At 37.5% G+C, this 7,202-nt stretch overlaps 1 protein-coding gene and 1 non-coding gene across 2 annotated transcripts in view; both read right to left on the bottom strand.

Annotated features, from left to right (window-relative positions):
• The window catches only part of LOC140182554 (uncharacterized), a 38,913-nt gene that overhangs the window by 2,544 nt on the left and 29,167 nt on the right, over positions 1-7,202 (bottom strand). The gene's annotated exons all lie outside the window — the stretch shown is intronic.
• LOC112793315 (small nucleolar RNA R71) lies at positions 2,669-2,772 on the bottom strand. Its single transcript, XR_003198013.1, has one exon. It is a non-coding gene; the product is annotated as a small nucleolar RNA R71 (small nucleolar RNA).

Raw genomic sequence — 7,202 nt, forward strand, 5'->3', positions numbered from 1 at the left:
TGGGCGTGATGACAAACGCAAAAGAATCAAGGGATTCTATTCCAACCTGATTGAGAACCGACAGATGATTAGCCGTGCTATGACAGAGCATAGGACCATTTTCACTGAGAGGATGGGATGTAGCCATTGACAACGGTGATGTCCTACATACAGCTTGCCATGGAAAGGAGTAAGAAGGATTGGATGAATGTAATAAGAAAGTAGAGATTCAAGAGGAGCACAGCATCTCCATACGCCTATCTGAAATTCCCATTATTGATTTACATAAGTATTTCTATCCCTTTTATTTTCTATTTATTATTAATTTTTGAACTCATCATAAACCAATTTAATCTGCCTAACTGAGATTTACAAGGTGACCATAGCTTGCTTCATACCAACAATCTCTGTGGGATCGACCCTTACTCACGTAAGGTTTATTACTTGGACGACCAGTACACTTGCTGGTTAGTTGAACGGAGTTGTGTCCACACATAGGTGCCATAATAATGATTCCATACAACAACAAAGAATACTACATTGATGTGATCACAATTTCGTCCACCAAGTTTTTGGCGCCGTTGCCGGGGATTGTTCGAGTATGGACAACTGACGGTTCATCTTGTTGCTCAGATTAGGTAATTTTCTTTTCAAAAATTTTTTCAAAAATCTTTTTCAAAATTTTTCTTTTCTTTTTCGTTTTTCCAAACTTTATTTTCGAAAAAATTAATAAAAATCCAAAAAAATTAATAAAATCATAAAAATAAAAAATATTTTGTGTTCCTGTTTGAGTCTTGAGTTAATTTTTATGTTTGGTGTCAATTGCATGCTTTAAAAATTTTTCTTGCATTTTTCGAAATTCCATGCATTCATAGTGTTCTTCATGATCTTCAAGTTGTTCTTGACAAGTCTTCTTGTTTGATCTTGATGATTTCTTGTTTTGTGTTGTTTGTTGTTTTTCATATGCATTTTTCGTTTGTTAGAGTCCATGCATTAAAGATTTCTAAGTTTGGTGTCTTGCATGTTTTCTTTGCATCAAAAATTTTTCAAAATTATGTTCTTGATGTTCATCATGATCTTCAAAGTGTTCTTGGTGTTCATCTTGACATTCATAGTGTTCTTGCATGCATCTTGTGTTTTGATCCAAAATTTTCATGTTTTGGGTCATTTTTGTGTTTTTCTCTCTCATCATAAAAAAATTCAAAAATAAAAAAATATCTTTTCCTTTTTTATCTCCTAATTTTCGAAAATTTGAGTTGACTTAGTCAAAAATTTTAAAAATTAGTTGTTTCTTACAAGTTAAGTCAAATTTTCAATTTTAAAAATCTTATCTTTTCAAAACTTTTTCAAAAATTAAATCTTTTCCTTTTTTCTTATTAATTTTCGAAATTTTTTTTAAAATATTTTTCAAAATCTTTTTCTTATCTTTTACATCATATTTTCGAAAATTAGCTAACAAGTAATGTGATTGATTCAAAAATTTGAAGTTTGTTACTTTCTTGTTAACAAAGGTTCAATCTTTAAATTCTAGAATTTTATCTTTTAGTTTCTTGTTGGTCAAGTAATTAATTTTAATTTTAAAATCAAATCTTTTTCAAAATATCTTTTTTATCTTTTTAATCATATCTTTTTATCTTATCTTTTATATCATATCTTTTTCAAAATTTTATCTTTTTCAAAAAATTTGATTTCAAAATATCTTATCTAACTTCTTATCTTCTTATCTTTTCAAATTTGATTTTAATATCTTTTTCAACTAACTATTTAACTTTTTGTTTGTTTCTTATCTTTTTCAAAACCAACTAACTACCTATCCCTCTCTAATTTTCGAAAATATCTCATCTCTTTTTCAAAAATTCTTTTTAATTGTTTTAAATTTTAATTTTAATTATATATTATCTTTAATTTTCGAAAATCACTAACCACTTTTTCAAAATTATTTTCGAAAATTTTCTATCTCTCCTCTTCTTCTATTTATTATTTATTTACTAACTCCTCTCTTCACCTCTCTTCATTTAAAGATTCGAACCCAATCTATCCCTTGAGTTTGGATTCTTCTTCACTCTTCTCCCCTTTCTTCTTCTACTAACATAAAGGAATCTCTATACTGTGACATAGAGGATTCCTCTTCTTTTCTTGTTTTCTTCTCTTTCATATGAGCAGGAACAAGAAAAAAGGCACTCTTGTTGAAATTGATCCAGAACCTGAAAGGACTCTAAAGAGAAAATTAAGAGAAGCTAAATTACAACAATCTAAAGGTAACCTTTCAGAAATATTAGAACAAGAGAAGGAGATGGCAGCCGAAAATAATAATAATGCAAGGAGAATGCTTGGTGACTTCACAAAGCCAACGTCCAAGTTTGATGGAAGAAGAATCTCCATTCCTGCCATTGGAGCCAATAACTTTGAGCTGAAACCTCAGCTAGTTGCCTTAATGCAACAAAACTGCAAGTTTTATGGACTTCCATCTGAAGATCCTTATCAGTTTTTAACTGAGTTCTTGCAGATCTGTGAGACTGTAAAGACGAATGGAGTTGATCCTGAAGTCTACAGACTCATGCTTTTCCCTTTTACTGTAAGAGACAGAGCTAGAATATGGTTGAATTCACAACCCAAGGATAGCCTGGACTCCTGGGATAGGCTGGTCACTGCCTTCTTGGATAAATTCTTTCCTCCTCAAAAGCTGAGCAAGTTGAGAGTGGATGTTCAAACCTTCAAACAAAAAGATGGTGAATCCCTCTATGAAGCTTGGGAAAGGTACAAGCAGCTGACCAAAAGATGTCCATCTGACATGTTTTCAGAATCGACCATATTAGATATATTCTATTATGGCCTATCTGAATTTTCGAAAATGTTATTGGACCATTCTGCAGGTGGATCAATTCACCTAAAGAAAACACCTGCAGAAGCTCAAGAACTCATTGACATGGTTGCAAACAACTAATTCATGTACACTTCTGAGAGGAATTCCGTGAATAATGGGATACCTCAGAAGAAAGGAGTTCTTGAAATTGATGCTCTGAATGCCATATTGGCTCAGAACAAAGTGTTGACTCAACAGGTCAACATGATCTCTCAAAGTCTGAATGGATGGCAACATGCATCCAACAGTACTAAAGAGGCAGCTTCTGAAGAAGCTTATGATCCTGAGAACCCTGCCATGGCAGAGGTTAATTACATGGGTGAACCTTATGGAAACACCTATAACTCATCATGGAGAAATCACCCAAATTTCTCATGGAAGGATCAACAAAAGCCTCAACAAGGCTTTAACAATGGTGGACGCAATAGGCCGAGCAATGGCAAGCCTTTTCCATCATCTTCTCAGCAACAGACAGAGAATTCTGAACAAAACACTTCTAATTTAGCCAATCTAGTCTCTGATCTGTCAAAGGCCACTTTCAGTTTCATGAGTGAAACAAGATCCTCCATTAGAAATATGGAGGCACAAGTGGGCCAGCTGAGTAAGAAAATCATTGAAACTCCTCCCAGTATTCTCCCAAGCAATACAGAAGAAAATCCAAAAGGAGAGTGCAAGGCCATTGATGTAATCAATATGGCCGAATGCATAAGGGAGGAGGAGGACGAGAATCCTAGTGAGGAAGACCTCCTGGGACGTCCCTCAAGCAAGAAGGAGTTTCCTATTAAGGATCCAAAGGAATCTGAGGCTCATATAGAGACCATAAAGATTCCACTAAATCTCCTTCTACCATTCATGAGCTCTGAAGACTATTCTTCCTCTGAAGAGGATGAAGATGTGACTGAAGAGCAAGTTGCTCAATATTTAGGAGCTATCATGAAGCTGAATGCCAAGTTGTTTGGTAATGAGACTTGGGAAAGTGAACCTCCCTTGCTCATTAATGAACTAGATACCTGGATTCAGCAAACTCTACCTCAAAAGAAACAAGATCCTGGCAAGTTCTTAAATACCTTGTACCATAGGCACCATGACCTTTGAAAAGGCTCTATGTGATCTGGGGTCAGGGATAAATCTTATGCCACTCTCTGTAATGGAGAAGCTGGGGATCATTGAGGTACAACCTGCCTTGTTCTCATTACAATTGGCAGACAAGTCATTGAGACAAGCTTATAGAATAGTGGAGGACGTGTTAGTAAAGGTTGAAGGCCTTTACATCCCTGCTGATTTCATAATTTTAGACACTAGGAAGGAAGAGGATGAATGCATCATCCTTGGAAGACCTTTCCTAGCCACAACAGGAGCTGTGATAGATGTCAACAGAGGTGAAATAGTCCTTCAATTGAATGAGGACTACTTTGTGTTTAAGGCACATGGCCATCCCTCTGTGACAAAAGAGAGTAAGCATGAAGAGCTTCTCTCAGTTCAGAGTCAAGAAGAGCCCCCACATTCAAACTCTAAGTTTGGTGTTGGGAGGCCACAACCAAACTCTAAGTTTGGTGTTAAGATCCCATATCCAAACTCTAAGTTTGGTGTTGGGACTATACAACATTGACCTGATCACCTTTGTGGCTCCACGAGAGCCACTGTCAAGCTATTGACATTAAAGAAGCGCTTGTTGGGAAGCAACCCAATTTTATTTATCTAATTTTTATTTTATTTTATTGTTATTTTGTGTTTTATTAGGTACATGATCATGTGGAGTCACGAAAAAAATCATAAAAATTAAAAACAGAAGCAAAAAAATAGCAGAAAAAAATTCGCACCCTGGAGGAAGCACAGGCTAGCGTTCAACGCCAGAACAGAGCATCAACCTGGCGCTGAACGCCAGAAACAAGCAACATTCTGGCGCTGAACGCCAGAAATGTGCCTAGAGAAGAAAAGCTGGCGCTGAACGCCAGTAACAAGCATGAAACTGGCGTTCAACGCCAGAAACATGCTTTACATGGGCGTTGAACGCCCAGAATGTGCACCACACGGTGTTTAAACCCCAGAATGGTGTGCAAAGGCATTTTACATGCCTATTTGGTGCAGGGATGGAATTTCTTGACACCTCAGGATCTATGGACCCCCCAGGATCACCTCAGGATCTGTGGACCCCACAGGATCCCCACCTACTATATTCCCACCTTACCTCCTAATCCTATTTTGTGATGAGTATTCCCCATGTCACACTTCCCAACACTCTCAATCCCTCTTCCCAATCACCCCCTTCACCACTCACATCCATCCACTCTTCCCCATAAACCCCACCTACCTTCGAAAATTCAAAACCATTTTCCCACCCATTCCCACCCTAAATGGCCGAACATACACCCCTCTCTCCCTATATATACCCTTCCATTCTAGTTCCTTTTCACACAACACAACCCCCTCTTCTTCACCTAGGCCGAACCTACATCTCTCTCTCTCTGCCATATTCTCTTCTTCTTCTTCTTCTCTTCTTTCTTCTATTGCTCGAGGACGAGCAATATTTTAAGTTTGGTGTGGTCAAAGCACAATCTTTTTTGTTTTCCACTACCATCAATGGCACCTAAGGCTGGAGAATCCTCTAGAAAAGGAAAAGGGAAGACAAAAGCTTCCACCTTCGAGTCATGGGAGATGGAAAGATTCATCTCCAAGAGCCATCAAGATCACTTCTATGATATTGTGGCAAAGAAGAAGGTGATCCCTGAGGTCCCTTTCAAGCTCAAGAAAAATGAGTACCCGGAGATCCGACATGAAATTCGAAGAAGAGGTTGGGAAGTCTTAACCAACCCCATGCAACAAGTCGGAATCTTAATGGTTCAAGAGTTCTATGCCAATGCATGGATCACTAGGAACCATGATCAAAGTATGAACCCGAATCCAAAGAATTATCTCACAATGGTTCGGGGGAAATACTTAGATTTTAGTCCGGAAAATGTGAGGTTGGCGTTTCACTTGCCCATGATGCAAGGAGATGAACGCCCCTACACTAGAAGGGTCAACTTTAATCAAAGGTTGGACCAAGTCCTTACGGACATATGTGTGGGAGGAGCTCAATGGAAGAGAGACTCCAAAGGCAAGCCAGTTCAACTAAGAAGACTGGATCTCAAGCCTGTGGCTAGAGGATGGTTGGAGTTTATTCAATGCTCCATCATTCCTACTAGCAACCGATCTGAAGTTACTGTGGATCGGGCCATCATGATTCATAGCATCATGATTGGAGAGGAAGTAGAAGTTCATGAGGTCATCTCCAATGAAATCTACAAAATAGCCGACAAACCCTCCACCATGGCAAGGCTAGCTTTTCCTCACCTTATTTGCCATCTATGTTACTCAGCTGGAGTTATCATAGAAGGAGACATCTCCATTGAAGAGGATAAGCCCATCACCAAGAAGAGGATGGAGCAAGCAAGAGAGATCCCCCACGGTTCTCAAGAGATGCATGAGGAAGCTCATCATCAAGAAATCCCTGAGATGCCTCAAGGGATGCACTTTCCTCCCAATAACTATTGGGAACAACTCAACACTTCCTTGGAAGATTTGAGCTACAATGTGGGACAATTAAGGGTGGAACATCAAGAGCACTCCATCATTCTCCATGAAATAAGAGAAGATCAAAGAGCAATGAGGGAGGAGCAACAAAGACAAGGAAGGGACATAGAAGAGCTTAAGGACATTGTTGGACCTTCAAGAAGAAGACGCCACTAAGGTGGATTCATTCCTTATTCTTATTTCTTTCTGCTTTTCGGTTTTTATGTTGTATGTTTATCTATGTTTTGTGTCTTTACTTCATGATCATTAGTATGTAGTAACTATGTCTTAAAGCTATGAATAAATTCTATAAATCCTTCACCTTTCTTAAATGAAAAATGTTTTAATTCAAAAGAACAAGAAGTACATGAATTTCGAATTTATCCTTGAATTTAGTTTAATTATATTGATGTGGTGACAATACTTTTTGCTTTCTGAATGAATGCTTAAACAGTGCATATTTTTTATCTTGTTGTTTATGAATGTTAAAACTGTTGGCTCTTGAAAGAATAATGAACAAAGAGAAATGTTATTGATAATCTGAAAAATCATGAAATTGATTCTTGAAGCAAGAAAAAGCAGTGAAAAATAAAAAACTTGCAAAAAAAAAGAGAAAAATGGCGAAAAAAATAGAAAGAAAAAGAAAAAGCAAGCAGAAAAAGCCAATAGCCCTTAAAACCAAAAGGCAAGGGTAAAAAGGATCCAAGGCTTTGAGCATCAATGGATAGGAGGGCCCAAGGAAATCAAATCCAGGCCTAAGCGGCTAAATCAAGCTGTCCCTAACCATGTGCTTGTGTCATGAAGGCCC

The sequence above is a fragment of the Arachis hypogaea genome, chromosome 3 (assembly GCF_003086295.3).
Source record: "Arachis hypogaea cultivar Tifrunner chromosome 3, arahy.Tifrunner.gnm2.J5K5, whole genome shotgun sequence".
Taxonomy (NCBI): Eukaryota; Viridiplantae; Streptophyta; class Magnoliopsida; order Fabales; family Fabaceae; genus Arachis; species Arachis hypogaea.